Source organism: Eriocheir sinensis, chromosome 43 (assembly GCF_024679095.1).
Source record: "Eriocheir sinensis breed Jianghai 21 chromosome 43, ASM2467909v1, whole genome shotgun sequence".
NCBI lineage: Eukaryota > Metazoa > Arthropoda > Malacostraca > Decapoda > Varunidae > Eriocheir > Eriocheir sinensis.
The window spans coordinates 9276062-9293646 of record NC_066551.1 but is presented as its reverse complement, the minus strand read 5'-3'; the positions used below and the strand labels follow the sequence as shown (position 1 = coordinate 9293646).

At 43.4% G+C, this 17585-nt stretch overlaps 1 pseudogene; it reads left to right on the top strand.

The window, feature by feature from the left end:
- LOC127010448 (basic proline-rich protein-like) overlaps window positions 1-17585 on the top strand; it is a 99569-nt pseudogene that overhangs the window by 6663 nt on the left and 75321 nt on the right.

Genomic DNA, 17585 nt, shown 5'->3' with positions numbered 1-17585 from the left:
GCCTCCCAGCCATCACACGCAGCATCACACGGCCCATTACCGCCAATATAACACTAATTGCCCTCCTGACAGCCCGTTTACCCTTCAGGACGTTCTCTTTCAGGCGGCTGCTTTACATCCCCCCCACCCACACTCCCACCCGCAAGCACCTCCGTCAACGCTAATTAGTTGATGCTCGCTCTTTGCCTCGCGGTCCCGGGCATCATTTTACCGATTTCCCTGTCATATGTTTCCAGGAAGTTGACATTTCCCATAAACAACAATAACATAAGCAATCCGAGTCTATGTCTGGCAGGAATCACTTTTTTTCTACTAATGCAATGTAGACGTAGGTATCAGGACACCTCTCCTCCCGAAATTGACCTCTCTTTTTGGACACTCCTTTGACCTCTATTCAGGAGCAGTAAGTAGCGGGCTTTTTTTTATATTTTTCTTTACGCCCTTGAACTGTCTCCTTAACTGTAAAAAAAAAAAAAAACTAATTACTTGACACTCGCACTCTCCTTACGACTCCATGCTTCATTTTAACTGTCATGTGTTCCCGGATGTTGAAATTTCCCATAAACAACAAGAACAGAAGCAGTCCGAATCTATGTCTGGCAGGAATCGCTTTTTTTCTACTAATGCGACGTAGACTACACTAATTACTTAATGCTTGCGCTCTCCTTATACTCTAAGCTTTATTTAACTGCCATATGTTCCCGGATGTTCACATATCCCATAAACAACAAGAACAGAAGCAATCCGAATCTATGTCTGGCAGGAATCACTTTTTTCTACTATTGCAACGTAGAAAACTAATTACTTGATACTCGCGCTCTCCTTACGACTCCATGCTTCATTTTAACTGTCATATGTTCCCGGATGTTGACATTTCCCATAAACAACAATAACAAAAGCAATCCGAATCCATGTCTGACGGGAACCACTTTTTTCTACAATTGCAACATAGAAAAAAACTAATTATTTGATTCTCGCGCTTTCCTTCACAATCCCGGAAGTTGACATTTTCCACAAACAACGAAAACAGAAGCAACTGGAACCTCTGTCTGACGGGAATATTTTTTTTCTACAATTGCAACATAAACACTAATTATTTGATTCTCGCGCTATATCACAATCCCGGATGTTGGCATTTTCCCCAAACAACAATAACAGGAGCAACTGGAACCTATGTCTGACAGGAATCACTTTTTTTTCTACAATTGCAACATAGAAACACTAATTATTTGATTCTCGCGCTCTCCTTCACAAACACTAATTATTTGATTCTCGCGCTCTCCTTCACAAACACTAATTATTTGATTCTCGCGCTCTCCTTCACAATCCCGGAGGTTAACATTTTCCACAAACAACGATAACAGAAGAAACGGGAATCTATGTCAAGCAGGAATCCCTTTTTTTTCTACTAATGCAACGTTGAATACACTATTTAGTTGATGCTCCCTCCTCCCTTCACAGCCCCGTGCTTCGCTTCACCGGTCATATGCTCCTGGAAGTTGACATTTTCCATAAACAAGAATGACTGAAGCAGGAATCCCTTTTTATCTCAATTTTAATACGACATCTTAACTATCAGACTGAGTGAGTGACGTAAAACACACATGGTAGCTTTGATTTCAGCGTATCTTCAACGGTATCTTTTTCGGGGGCCGTGTCATAGGTTGGTATTTTAAGACACCTTCGCTTCTCACATCAGCTATTTATAAAGGCCACAGAGGGGGTCAGTCGGGTTCCAATGAGTGTTTATTTAGGTTCACGGTACAGAAGAAGGGTCACACTACCACCAGGGTCATAAAACTACTCCTGGAAATGCCCACAACTCCTACGAAAGTTTTGTCAAATATGTGTTCTTGGTCAGCGAAATGTCTGATAATACGACCCATAATCTCCCCGAAGTTGACATTTTACACACACACAACAATAACAAAAAAATGAATTGTAACCTATGTCTGTCAGGGATCACTTTCTCCAACAATTGCAAGGTAGAAAACACTTGGTAGCTTTGATTTCGACATGTGAATTTGTTTTTTTTCGAGTCGGTGTCAATCTCCCGGAACTTCACATTTTCCACAAACAATAAAAAACAAGACTTTATATATCAGTGATCACTTTCTTTTACAACTGCAAGATAGAAAACACGTTGTAGGTATCTCTGACTGCGACGTGTGAATTCGCTTTTTTGGGTCCGTTATCACACCGCCGCGTCCACAGGTGTTTTTATCGCACTACCCCCCACACACACACTCACGGCGGCCCTCAAAGCAGTGTTCGATTGGCAGAGTGCGGCGCGGCAGCAACAGGTGAAGGCCTAGGAGTATGGGAAAACAATTAAAAGTCATCAGCACTGCGGTTTCCTCACGCACTCCCTCCTCCCTCCTTCTATTTCCTCTTCTATTCCTTCATCCTCAAACACTTTTCTCTCCCTTGCTCACTCATTCTCTCCAGTTATTTCTCACACGACCTTTCTTTTTTACACTTCGCTTCCCTCCCTCACTCCCTCCCCCCTCCTTCTATTCCCTCTTCTATTACTTCTTCTAAAATTTTTCTCTCCCTCACTCCCTCATTCTTTCCAATTATTTCTCACACGATTCTCTCTCTGATTCCCTCTTTTCTTATTCTATTCCATCTTCTTCAAACATTTTTCTCTCCCTCACTCCCTAACTCCTCCTTCCAGTTATTTATCAGACGACCTTTCTTTCACACTTCGCTTCTCTCCCTCACTTCCTCCTTCCATTCTCTCTTCTATTCCTTCTTCTTCTAAAAAAAATTCTCCCTTACTCCCTCATTCTTTCCAGTTATTTCTCACACGACCTTTTATTCACACCGATTCTCTCTCTCATTCCCTCATTCCTTATTCTATTCCTCATTCTTCAAACATTTTTCTCTCCCTCACTTCTCCTTCAAGGTATTTCTCACACAACCTTTTTTCACAGCTCGATTCTCTTCCTCACCTCCTCCTTTCTCCTTCCACTCTTTCCTCGAACTTGTCTCTCCCTCACTCCCTCCTTTCTCCTTCCATTCCTCCTTCCTCGACCTTTTCTTTTCCACACTCATATTCTCTCCCTCACCCTTTCCTTCCTCCTATTCCTTCCGCAGACAGTTTTTTTTTCACACTTCGATTCTCTCTCTCTCACTCCCTCGTTTCTCCTTACATTCCTCCTTTCTCAAACTTTATTTTTTTTCCACACTCCTAATTTTTCCCTCACTCTCTTCCTCCTCCTATAACGCCTTCCTTACACTCTTTTTCTCCCACCCCGAATATCTCTCTCACTCCTCCCTTTCGTCCTTCTATTCCCTCTTATCCTAACACACTTTATCACACTTCACTTCTCTCCCTCACTCCTTCCTTCTTTCATTCCTTCCATTTTTCCCACCGTCAAACTTTTTTTTTCACTCATCCTCAGGACCTCTATGTCGCCTTACTTGGATGAGACTTTTAACACGACCTTCGGGAACACCTTTAACTTTTGATTGCCTCACTAACTTAGCATTTACAGACCAAAGCCATCAAGTGAGGTGACTGCGTAAACGAGGCGTCTCTTTATCTACGTTGTAAACTCAAGAAGAGACATCAAACTGGCACCAAAAGTCTTGAAGTTCATCTCTTTAGCAGCAACAAGGCAACAGTTATGGTAGAAGTTAAAGTAGTAGTAGTAGTAGTAGTGGTAGTGGTAGTGGTAGTAGTAGTGGTAGTAGTAGTGGTAGTAGTAGTAGTAGTAGTAGTAGTAGTCACAACAGCATTAACAAAAATAGAAATAAGACACAAAATAACAGTTAAGCCCTAATTTTTATCTCCAAACTCCTTTCGATTCCAGAGAGAGAGAGAGAGAGAGAGAGAGAGAGAGAGAGAGAGAGAGAGAGAGAGAGAGAGAGAGAGAGAGAAATACAAAACAAAAACACAAGATATTTACTTTCCTCCTCATGAAAAGGGAAAAATGGGTCGCGGGAGTCGTTGGGCGTTTCATTAGAGCCTCATAAGACGCACTGGGCCGTCCACTCGCCTTTATTTCCTCCCTGGCGAAATAATAATGACAAAGGGATGGACAACCGCTTCAGGACGAGGAATGGCGCCCGCTGGTTGGCTGGCCTCGAGGGAATGGGGATTTGCTATTGGCTCCTGTGAAGTGGTTGGCCTCCCCCTCCCTTCCCCCACCTACTTCACCCTCAATCCACCCCCCCCTCCCTCCTTCCTCTCCTCCTTTCCACCTTCCCTCTCTCTCTTTGCTATGCGTCAATCACCCAAAAGGAAGCGAGGTCATAAAAAGAGGTGGTCATTTAGTCTTTACGAAGCATAACTTTCACTACTATTACTACTACTTTAACTACTACTACTACTACTACTACTACTGCATCTCTAACCACCACGACTGCAATTAGAAACACCATTCATAAGCACGAGACTCATCACCAAAGCATAACTTTCACTACTATTACTACTACTATAACTACTACTACTACTACTACTACTACTACTACTACTGCATCTCTAACCACCACGACTGCAATTATAAACACCATTCATAAGCACGAGACTCATCACCATCACCACCACCAAACTCATAAACTCCACAACAGTCACCACCACAAACACCATCACCTCCACCTCCACTATTAAAGCCAGCCACCAACATCACCACCACCCACCACCAGTATCACCTACCTCTACCCCATGCAGCCCTTGACACCACCATTCCTGCCACCACCACCACCACCACTACCACCGCCAGTCTCTCCAGCTCCTCAAAGGCCTTCATTATACATTTGTGGAGGCGTGGAGGAGGGGTGGAGGAGGCGCGGCAGGGAAGGGGACAAAGGCGCCGGTGTGTCAGAGGGCAAGACGAGACGCTCACCTCCGTCCACCGCCTCCTCGACCTCACACGCACCTCCAAGTACGAGTGGTGGTGGTGGTGGTGTTAGTGGTGGTGGTGGTGTTAGTGGTGGTGGTGGTGGTGGTGGTGATGAGGGTAAGAAGAGGTACGTTGATGATAATGGTGGTGGTAATATTAAATAGAAGGAGGAGGAGGAACAAAATGACGATGAAGATGACGATGATGATAATAAAAACAACAATAATAATAATAATAATAATAATAATGGCAATATTAATGATAATAAACAACAACAACAACAGTCGTAAGGATAATGACAGTCAAAATCATTACACAAACAAGGCAACTTAACTTCGTCGTTGTGAATCCAAACATGCAAAGGACATAAAGCATCATCATCACCACCATCTTCATCATCATCAGAAGCAAAATATATTTCCCATCCCAGAAAACAGCTAACAGACCACACACACCAGACCCACGACACGCCTGGCCACACAAACGTTAATTAACATTCTTTCACCCCGAGCCACACACCTGAAACAACTATTAAGCCTCCCTCCCCTTCTTTCATGCATCAGGGCAGGCAGGGCAACGACAGGGCAAGGGCAGGGCAGGCACGGGCTCCTCTTCCAAGCCTTTATCACGACACACGACAGGGCAAGAAAAAGGGAAGAAAGTTTCGAATTAATAGTCTGTACGAAGAGGAGGAGGAGGAGGAGGAGAAGAAGGTCGAGAAGGAGAAGGAAGAGGAGAAGGCGGTTGAGGAGGAGGACGAGGACGAAGACGAACAAAGATAAGAAGAAAACTATCAAGTAGAACGGGAACATGTAGAAGAAAAGAACAAGAAAAAGATGTAGAAATAAAGGCATAGCAAAAAGATGAAGAAAAAGAAAAAGAAGTATAAGAAACACGAGAGCAGGAAGAGCCAGAAGACCGATAACAAGAAGAAAAAAAGGAGGAAAGAGGAGGAGGAGAGGAGAGTTGCTTATCCCCAATACAAGTAGGAAAAAAAAATTACTCTCCAGGAAACCAGTCCATTATGTGTCCCTCCCCCCCACCCGCCCCCTCATCCACCCACCTTTCCTCAGCTCCCCCGCCCCTCTCACCCATCCACCTTTCCTCAGCCCCCCGCCCCCCTCACCCACCCACCTTTCCTCACACCGCCCCCGCCCCCCTCACACGTTCTTTAGCCCGCACAAAACTTCAATACTTCTTCACCAAATCCCTATCTTTTACGGGACCCGGAATTAATGACGGCCAGCAGGTCTCTCGCGATATTGGAAACATTTCTCACAGCATCTGGCCCCCACTCCCTTGTCTCTCGCTCTCTCTCGCTCTCGCTCTCTCTTTCTCTCGATAGTAGCAGAGGTGGTGGTGGTGGTAGTAATAGTAGTAGTAGTAGTGGTGGTAGTAGTAGTAGTTAGTAGTAGAACAAAAAAAACAAGAACAAGACAAAAGAAGAAGAAGATGAAAACGAAAACGAGGACGAAGGAAATAATGATGATGATAATAGTGACGACGATGACGAAACAGAAGGCGGCGGTTGTGGTGGTAGCAGTAATAAAAACACACACAGCAAATAACAAGGAATGAGAACAAAAGACGCGGCACTAAAACTCATATGAAGTAAGAAACGTAAATAAAGATGAATGGCACCACCCCGGTGCGGCGGGGAGGAGGAGGAGGAGGAGGAGGAGAAAAGTGGACAGAGAGAAAGAGAGAGTGAAAGAGAGAGAAGCAGTGGGACGGCGAGTGAGGGATGGAGGGAGGAGAAGAGGGAGGGGAACTGAGCGAGAGAGGGGGGAGGGAGAGGGGTAGGAAAGGGGGGAAAAGGGGGGAGTCACTTTGTATTCGCGGGCCGAGCAGCTGATGCGGGCCGGAGCGGGGCCACACGTGACTATGAAGAATTCCACAACTTCATAGACGCAGAAACAAAAAATAAATGGAACGCAAAATGAGAAAAAAAAAAGGAAATACCGGAAGCGACGAAATATTAATTAAAAAAGCGAATCAACATTTTTTAGTTGTCCATGTATGCCGTTGTCGTAAATGTTGTTTTCCCATAAAGATTCCAAAACAAATAAAGAAATAAAAAAGCATAACAATTCATTTCGACTGTCAGATAAAGTACATAAAAGGCAGAACTCACGAAACAATATAAAAAGGTCAATATATAAAGAAAATTACGATGGAAAATAGAAAATATATACACGAAAACAAAAAGAAAACCTTACTTAAGAGAAATACATAAACACAATGGATTAAACATACACACACAATGAAATAAACATACGAACAAACAAACAAACAAACACAAGCACACAAACAAACACTAAAACACACACAAATATTCTTCGTTACGTCCATCCATTTAAAGAGTACGGGATTCCATTTAAAGAGTACGGGATTCCATTTAAAGAGTACGGGATACCCTTTAAAGAGTACGGGATTCCATTTAAAGAGTACGGGATTCCCTTTAAAGAACACGGGATTCTATTTAAAGAGTACGGGATTCCATTTACCTTGGGAGTGACTACGTTTAGGGTTGTGGTTTTAGGGTTCACGATCGGATACACTTCCCTTCCTGACGTCACGCGGCGGCACTGGGGTTCGAACTATTGCCCAGGCTCATCACTTTCCAAGACTGAAGCTCTAAGCCACTCGACCACCCCACGTACAACACACACATAATCAGTCGATGGAGTTTCTTGTGAGCCTTATACATATTCATCAATTTCTCTATAACAAGGAGATCAAGAAGTGTAAGCCCATATTTTTAACTATGAACATGTAGAAGAAAAAGAGAAAGAAGTAGAAGAAACACGAGAGCAAGAAGAGCTAGAAGACCAATAACAAGAAGATCACCAGTCTGTAAAGTTCTCGTAGAAGTTCCTGAGGTGTTCATGGACTGTTCTGTGATCCAAGTGATAGTTTTACACGACGTCTACATCTGGAAAGCGAAAATCACCCTTGAAAACTCGATTAACCCGGTAGCAGCGACGGGCCAAATTTGTGGCTTTACCGTGTACCAGCGACGGGCCACATTTTTGCCATGATATAAACCCCCAAAAATAGATGATGCATAAACTGATGACAAATGCGTTGATATATATATATATATTATGAAATGGTTTGCGTGAGTGATTTTTTTCTCATTTTTCTAATTAGAGGGGCCTTTAACCCGTCCGCTGCGATTTGCACGGATTTGGCTTTCACTGGAAGCCTGGTAAAGTATGCTCTCAGGTCTTTCTCTGCCTCTGTGGTGGATAGTGGAGTGTTTCCCATGTGTTATTGGTGTGCTGGATATCCCGTCCCAATGTGCAGGACTTTACATTTTTCTTCACTGAATTGTAGCAGCCACTTTTTGTTCCATTCCTGAAGCTTAGTGATGTCTTCTTTTAGGAAATCCGCAGTCAAGGGGTTAAGAAACATGATCCCTACAGCTACCAGGTTAATCTTCCCCGTGGCTTTGGAAAACAGTCGTAAGGGGGTCCGATACGTTTACGAATACGGACCATAAACTCACACACACAATAGCCCAGAGAAGCCCAGTGCATTACTACAGACAAACACACGGCGACAGACACACACAGCCAGGCCGGGGCGGGAGATGTAGGCCTCGGCGGCGCCCCTCCAAGCGTGTCCCACAAAACAATAGGCCAATGAAACCGTCGCAAAGATACAAAGGAAAACAATTGCTTCTGGCTGACCTCAAAGGCTGCCACGCCGAGGAGGAGGAGAAGGAGGAGGGGGAGGAGGAAAGAGAGGAGGAGGAGGAGGAAGGCAAGAGGAGGTAAAATGGAGAAGGGAAACGTGATGCGATGAAACGAGGCGAAACAGAGAGAATAAAAGCGAAGAAAACGAGGAATAGACGAAAATATAAACAACAAAAAAAAAAAAATACGAGAAAAGGTTAACGGTGAGGTTGATGATGATGATGATGATGATGATGATAATGAAGTTACCAGGTCAGGAAAAGGCAACAAAAAAAAAAAAAGATAAAAAAACAGGCAAGAACGTACCAGCAAGAGGAGGAGGAGGAGGAAAAAGAGAAGGAGGAGGAGGAGGAGGAGGGGCTAGCAAAGACGTAGGACGGAGAAGGAACAAGAGGAGGAGGAGGTCAAGAAGTAAGGGAAAGAAGACAACCGGGATAAAAAGAAAAAAAGATCACTGAAAAGGGGAAGAAAAAACAGGAGGAGGAGGAGGAGGAGGAGGAGGAGGAGGAGGAAGAGGAGAAGGAGAAGGAAGGAGAAAAGAGGAAGAGGGAAAGAGAAAGGAAGAGAACAGAATAGGAGCAGGAGAGGAAGGGGAAAGGAGAGAGGGAAAACAGAAAGAAGGAGGAAGGAATAAAGAGGAAAAGTGACGGAGGAAAGAAGAGGGAGAAGTGAGGAATGAGGAAAAAAGAGGAAGGAAAAAGAGAAAGGGAAGATGGCAAAATGAAAGCAGAAGAAAAAGAGGAAAGGTGCCGGAGGAAAAAGGAGAAATAATGAGTAAAGAGGATAGAGGAAGGAAGAAAGCGGAAGAGAAAAAAGCAGAAGGGGGGCAGAAGAAGGAGGGAAGGAGGAAGGGAAAGAGGAAGGAGGAATGAAAGGAAGAAGTCGGTCAAGTGTGAATGCATTTTCCTGGAGATAGTAAAGAGAGAGAGAGAGAGAGAGAGAGAGAGAGAGAGAGAGAGAGAGAGAGAGAGAGAGATGCAGGGAGGAGGAGGAGGAGGAGGAGGAGAAAGAGGAGGAGGAGGAGGAGGAGGAGGAGGAGGAGGAGGAGGAGGAGGAGGAGGAGGAGGAGGAAAAAAGAAGGGAGGTGAAGCGAAAGTTGTACGATTTTCGAGAGAGAGAGAGAGAGAGAGAGAGAGAGAGAGAGAGAGAGAGAGAGAGAGAGAATGGACACAGAACTTGTCTTTCTCACTCTCTTTTTATAACGTTATACAAGAGTTCCCTCGTGACCTCTCTCTCTCTCTCTCTCTCTCTCTCTCCATCCGTCTACTTTTTCCTTTCTCCCTCTCTCCTTCCAAACAAACAACCGCACCACCTCCTCCTCCTCCTCCTCCTCCTCCTCCTCCTCCTCCTCCTCCTCCTCTCTCCATCCAGGACATTTTCTCTCCAAGGCACATATTATTTTTAATGTGTCATGTCTCCCCTTTCTCTTTTCTTATCTTTTTCTCTTTTCCTTCTCTTTTTCTTTCCTTGCTTTACTTGTCCATCATCGGGTTTGTGTTTTAAGTCCCTCCATTCTATATTTGCTCTTCTCTTCAAACTCATTTTCCCTTCATTACCCTTCCTCATTTTCTTCTTGTATTTTCTTTCTTCTTCCCTATTTTGTTTTTGTCCGTCCTTTCTTCCTCCCTTCCCCTCTATCTACATTCTTTCTTCTTTTATCTCTCTCCTACTTCCATTCTTCTTCTTTATATTCGATTTTTATTTCCTTTCTCTCTCCTTTCGTTCGTCCTTTCTTCCTTCCTCCTTTTTCTTCCTCTTTCTTTACTTCCCTATCTATTATTCTTCCTTCCTTTATTACTCTCTTCCCTCTATTTCTCTTCCTCATTTTTGTCTTATATTTTTTCTCCATCCTTCGCTTCCATTCGTCCTTTTCTCCTTCTTCTCTCACCTAACTTCATCTTTACTTCATTATCCTCCATTCTTCCTTCCTTCATTCATCTCCCTGCATTATTCTTCCTTTTTTTCTTTTTTCTCCCTCCTTTATTCCTCGCCCTTTATTATTTCTTCCGTCACTTCTTCCTCCCTTTATTTTATTTTCTGCCTATCGTCTTCCCTTCCTTTTTTTTCTTTTCTGTTTCCTCTGTTTAACTCCTTTACCCCCTCTCCCTTTTTTTCTCCCTATCTTCCCTTTTTTTCTTCCCTTCTTCCATCTTTCCTTCCTCCTCTCTCTCTCTCTCCATTTATAGTTACTTCTCTCTCTTTTCCATTCTTCCTTCCTCTCTTCCTCTTCTTCCTCCATTTGCTCTTTTAAGAAATCCTCCCTTTCTAGCTAAACCCCTTCTTTTTTATCCATATTTGGCGTCTCTTCCCTCCACTTCCTCTTCCTCTTCCTCTTCTTCCTCCTCCTCCTCCTCCTCCTCCTCTTCCCCTTATCTTCCCCCCAGCATCTTTCTCGCACTCAGTTTGCTCCTGGAAATCCTACTTCACTGGCAAACCCTTTTATTTTATTTTTTTTTTTTATTTATTTATTTATTTTTTTTTTTTGCTTTTTACTATCTAGATTTTCCTTTCTTCTTCCTCTTCCTTCTTTCCTTGTATTTCTCCTTCCTTCACTTCTTCCCCCGCTTCCTTTAAAATCATCATCTTCATCGTTTCGTCTCTCCTCTTCTAGCTTTCAATGTTTCCTCCTTATTCTCCCTCTTTTTCTCTTCTTTATCTACCCTTTCCCCTCTTCTTCTTCCTTACATTCCTCCCTTACATTTCTCTTTCCTTCATTTCTTCCCCTGCTTCCTTTAAAATTCTTCATTATTTTCGTCTCTCCTCTTCTAGCTTTCAATGTTTCCTCCTTATTCTCCCTCTTTTTCTCTTCTTTATCTACCCTTTCCCCTCTTCTTCTTCCTTACATTCCTCCCTTACATTTCTCCTTCCTTCATTTCTTCCCCTGCTTCCTTTAAAATTCTTCATTATTTTCGTCTCTCCTCTTCTAGCTTTCAATGTTTCCTCCTTATTCTCCCTTTTTTTCTCTTCTTTATCTACCTTTCCTTCCCTTCTTCCTCCCTTCCTTCCTTGCATTTCTCCTTCCTTCATTTCCTCCCCCGCTTCCTTTAAAATTCTTCATCTTTTCCTCTCTCCTCTTCTAGCTCTTAATGTTTCCTCCTTATTCTCCCCCTTCTTCTCTTCTTTATCTACCTTTCCTTCTCTCCTTCCTTCTTTACATTCCTCCTTCCTCCATCTCTCCAAAATTAATCGCCCTTTCCTTTCAACATTCTTTATTTATTTTTCCCTCCATTTCTAGCTTTCAACATTTCCTTCATATTCTTATTTTTCTCTTTATCAACCTTTTCTTCTCTCCTTCCTTCCTTCCTTCCTTACATTCCTCCTTCCTCCATCTCTCTAAAATTAATCGCCCTTTCCTTTCAACATTCATTATTTATTTTTCTCTCCATTTCCAGCTTTCAACCTTTCCTTCATATTCTTCTTTTTCTCTTTATCAACCTTTTCTTCTCTCCTTCCTTCCTTCCTTCCTTACATTCCTCCTTTCTCCATCTCTCCAAAATTAATCGCCCTTTCCTTTCAACATTCTTTATTTATTTTTCCTTCCATTTCTAGCTTTCAACATTTCCTTCGCATTCTCGCTTTTTTTCTTCTTTCCTATCTGTCCTTCCTCCTATCTGTCCTTCCTCCTCTCTCTCCTTCCTCCTTTCCTTCCTCCCCAACGTCATTTCCCTTCAACATTCTTCATTTATTTTTCTCCTCCACTTCTAGCTTTCAACGTTTCCACCTCCTTCCTCCTCCCACACCTCCTTCACCTCCTTCCGTTTCTCTCCTCTTCTTCTCCTCCTCCTCCTCCTCCTCCTCTTCTGGTAACAAACTTGTCTACTTTTTCCTCTCCGTCCCAATCTCTCCAGCATCTTTATCTCCCGTTCATCTTCACCTTTGTTCCTTCCTTCTCTGCAGTCCTCTCCTTCTCTCTCCTTCCTTCCCTTTATCTCTCCACTCTTTCTCTTTCCTTTGTTATTGCATTTTATTTTGTCCTTCTCTTCCTTTCTTCCGTATCTCTTCTCCTTTTCTGTATTTCTTTCATCCCTTTCCTCTTTCTTCTTCTCTTTCCCCTCTTCCTTCTTTCTCTATGTTCTATTCTCTCCGCATTCTTATCTCTTCCTCTCCATCTGTGCTTCTTCTCCTTTCCTTCATCTCTCTATCTTGTTTTCTTCCTCCTGTCGCTGTTTTTCCCTCCCTCCATATATGTTACTTCTTCCCTCCATCTCTTATCAGCTGTAATCTAAACTTCTCTCATTCTTCTCTCTCTCTCTCTCTCTCTCTCTCTCATTCAGTTCCTTCCATGCTTCCTCTCCTTCTCTCCTTCCATTTTTATCACCTGTCTTTCCTTTCGTCTTTCTCCTCTTCCTTCCTCCTTTCTCCGTCTCCTCCTTTTCTTCAGTTCTTCCTTCATCCCTTCCTTCGTTTCTTCCTCTTCTCCATTCTTATATTTCACTCTTTCCTAATTTCTTCCTTTATTTTTTACCCTACTTCCCTATATCCTTTCTTTTCCTTCTTATCTCCATCCCTCCTTCCCTTCATATTTCTTTTCTATCCTTCTTTCCTTCCTTTCTTCCCTCCCTCCTCCTTATCCTTCTTTTTTTATCAGCATACAGCTCTTTATCTCCTACCTTGTGCTCTTTCCCTGTTACCTTTCCTTTGCTTCCCTCCTTCCATCCTTTCCTACATCCTTCCCTCCATCCCTCCTTTCTTCGTTCTTACTTTCCTTCCATTTCTATTCTTTTTTCTTTGCACCTCCATATTTTATCTTCTCCCTTGTGTCTCTTCCTTCCTATCCTTCCATCACTCCCTCCATCCTTCCATTCCCCATCCTTCTTTCTTCTTTCTCATTTTTCTTTCATCACTGTCCTTTTTCTCTGCACTTCTTTTTTTCATCTCTCTGCTTTATCTCTTCCCTTGCAGCCCTTCCTTCCTTACATTCATCGTTCCATCCCTTCCTCCTTCCCATCCTTCCTTCCTTCCTTTTCCCCTAACTCCATGCCTATCCTTTCCTTCTCTCTGCATCTCTATCCATTTCCTTATGCCCCTTCTTTCCTATCCTTCCCTCCTTCCCTCCCTTCTTAGACCGCCATCAGACCCACTCCTCGGCAAGGTCTTATCGAGGAGGAGAATTTCCGATGCGTTTGTAAGGGGGGGATAGGGGGGGTGAGGAGTGACAAGGGGAAGGGGGTAGCAGGGGGGGGAGTTAAGTCGTCCCACCCCGGATATTGTGGCAGGAAACGACAGTGTGCTGGGGTGACGACCGCTAATGTGCTGGGGGTGGGGGAGGGGGGCGGGTGGGTAAGGGGGGAGATGTCTTCAAAGAGGGGGTGGGGGGGGGGGTAAATGGGTGTCCGTGAGTGTTTGTGTTAGCGTGGGGAGGAGGAGGAGGAGGAGGAAGAGGAGGAGGAGGAGAGCGGAAAGGATAATAAAATAGAGAAGAAGGACGATGAGAATATGAAGGAGGAGAATAATGAAAAGGAGTAGAAAGAGGAGTTAAAATTATAAAAAAAAGGGGGGAAAGGTAAGGAGAGCAAAAAGAAGAGAGAAGAGGAGGAGAAGGAAGAAGAGGAGGAGGAGGAGAACGGAAAGGATAAGAAAATAAGAGAAGAAGGGCGATGAGAATATGAAGGAGGAGAATAATGAAAAGGAGTAGAAAGAGGAGGAGAAAGATGAAAAAGACTAGAAAGAAAAAACGGAGAAAGATGGAGAACTAAGAGGAAAAAGAGGAGAAAAGGATAAAGAGAAAATAGAAGGAAAATGAGAAGATGAAGGAGGAGAATAATGAAAAAATATTAGAAAGGGGAGGTGAAAGAGGGGCTAAAACTAGAAAGAAAAGAAGGAGAAAGATAGGGAGAACGAAGAGGGGGAAGAAGAGGAGGAGAAGGAAGAGGAGGAGGAGGAGGGAAAGGAGTAAAAGATGGAAGAGGAAAAGGAGAGGGGAGATGAGAAACAGATGATGGGAAAGGATAATGACAAAAGAGAAGGAAGAAAAGGAGAATGAAGGAAAATACAAGAATAAAATGCGGAAGAGCGAGAGAGAAAAAGACAAGATTCAGAGATAAGGAAAAAGAAAGTGGAAAAGGACAAGGACGAAGGTGAGGACGAGAAGAAAGGAAGGAAGGAAGGAAGGAGAGAGGAGGTGACAGCTATGTATCTCTCCTTTAAGTCTGAGGCTGAAGGTGTGAGGACGTACAGGTGTGAAAAAAACAGATACAGAAAGCGTAGATAATCACACACACACACACACACACACACACACACACACACACACACACACACACACACACACTCACACACTCACACACACACACACACTCACTCTCACACTCACACTCACACACACACACGTACATCTCACCTAAGCCAAACAAATGGACTGCAAATCAAAATGAAGAAGAAACATTGTAAGGCCATGGCAAGTATTATATCGTAACCTTCGTAAACAAACCGCCTAAGTCATTATTTTCTACTTTACAGGAACTCAGAAAAGAACTCTTATTATCTCATTTGGCTTAAGATTTAGGCAGAAATGAAAAGGCAACTCAAATCCTGAATGACGAAGACACCTATACAAAACTGAGCGTCACATGTTGAAAAATTGATGTAAACAGAAACCTGGAAATCGCTGAAAAATGACTAGGGCTATTATTTTATGAGGGTGACGATATTCTCAGACGCTTCCGCCTCTCACATCAGCTACTTCCAAAGGCCGAAAAGGAGATCAATCACGTTCTAATGAGTGTTTTTGTAGGTTCATGGCACAGAAGGGTCAAACTATCAGTAGGGTCTTAAAACTACCTCTGCAAATGCCCGAACCTCTACGAATGTCTTGCCAAATCTCTCTTTCGGCCACTCCTCTCCAATCTTTTTAGGGGCAGTAAGTAGCGGGCTTTTTTATTATTGTTTTCTTTTTTTAAGCACTTGATCTGTCTCCTTTGCTGTAAAAAAAAAATGTGTGTGCTTGGGCTTCGAAACGTTTAAGAATATAGACCGAGAGAAGTTAAAACGTTTACAATCAGCTTTAAAGAGACCAGAGCCGCTAAAATGGATACAGGAAAAGTAGAAAACAAGACTTACATAACACATTTCACCTATAAATACGGAAATAAGCTGAAAAAGGGAACATGAGAGCGACGAGAATGAGCAGGTAGGGAAGGTTAAATATACAGGTGTGCGGTAGATGGAGGGGAAAAAAGGTAGATGATAATGGGATAGAGGTGGTGATGGGTGTGTGTTTACGTGAAGAGGGGGAGAGGGGAAGGGAGGTGAAGGGGAGCTTACCGCGAGTACTAGTGTAGTGGTGATGGGGGAGGAGGGAAGGAAGGGGTGAGATAGGAGAAGGGGGAGGCGATGAAGGGGGAGAGAGGGGTGAGATAGGAGAAGGGGGAGACGTGGGAGGGGAGACAGGGAGGAGTGAGATATGAGGGGAGACGTGGGAGGGGGAGAAAGGGAGAGGGAGATATGAGAAGGGGGAGACGAGGAAGGGGGAGAAAGGGAGGGGGGAGATGTGAGAAGGGGGAGGCGTGGAAGGGGAGAAAGGGAGGGTGAGATATGAGGAGGAGGAGACGAGGAAGGGGGAGAAAGGGAGGAGGGAGATTTAAGAAGGGGAGGCGTAGAAGGGGGAGAAAGGGTGGGGGAGATTTGAGGATGGGGAGGAGAGAGTTATGTAAAGGAAAAGGAATGATGTTTTTGTGAGAGTTTATAAATGGTGGGGAGAGAGAGAGAGAGAGAGAGAGAGAGAGAGAGAGAGAGAAAATAATATTGCCAGAAAGGGTTCAGTATCATTATCAAGTGGTGAGGGTGTTCGTTTTGGGTAGAGAGACGTAAGGTAGTCATCATCATCATCATCATCATCATCATCATCATCATCATCCTCACCATCACCACCATCTCAACGCAGGGGAAGAAATTTAATCACGTGCCGTTCTATATTTGGAACACACACACACACACACACACACACACACACACACACACACTGTCTATAAACTACTAATACTAATACACAATGATAAAGATGGTAAGAACAAAAATAAAAAGAAGAGGAATAAGAATAGTTAGAAAAGGAAGAAGAATATGATAGAAGAAGAAGAAGAAGAATAGTTAGATGAAGAAGAAGAAGAAGAAGAAGAATTAGAAGAAGAAGAGTTGGAAGAAGAAGAAGAAGAAGAGTTAGAAGAAGAAGAAGAGTTAGAAGAAGAAGAATAGTTAGAAGACGTAGAAGAAGAAAAAGAACAACAACAACAACAACAACGATAACAACAGCGAGGTACTCCCGCCCACAGAGTGCAACAAGGCTTATTCGGGAAACACGTTGAGGCTGGTAATATGATGTAGGAGGCGGCCCGCGGGTGGTATATTGAGGGGAGGAAAGAGGTATTATCTAGGGCGGGAGAGGAGGAGGAGGAGGAGGAGGAGGGGGATGGTGGGAAATGGATGGAAGAGGAGGGTGATGAAGTCGAGGGGTTAGAGAGGAGAACGAGGAAGTAGATTTAATGAAGGAAGTAGAAATAGAAATATAAGAGAGAAAACGATGGAGGAGAACGAGAGGGAGGAGGAGGAGGGGAGAAGAAGAACAAGGAAGTAGAATATCAAAAGAAGGAAGTAGAGGAGGAAATAAATGGGAAAGAGGAAATGGTGGAGGAGGAAAATGCGAACAGTGAAAAAGAGTAGATGAAGGAGGAGGAGAAGAGTAAAAAAACAAGAAAGACAAGAACAAGAACAACAAGAAAAGCATACGAAAAACTACAACGGAAACAAGAAAAAAAAAACATAACAGGAGGAGGAAGAGCACGAACAAGAAGTGAGGGTAATGAGGTAAGGAAGTTCGGGCAGGTGTAGGAGCGGACTCAGGTGTTAGAGGTACAGGAATTCATAATTAGTTGAGGCAGAGAGAATACAAAGGTGAGGGTGATGAGGATGGTGACTACAGGTATGAACGTTAGGGTATGGGAGTGTGTGCATTAGGTCTTTGTATGATTATGTATGTATTTTTATTTTCTTTATTTTTTTATTTTTTTTTTAACAGCAAGGGAGGCAGCTCAAGGGCAAA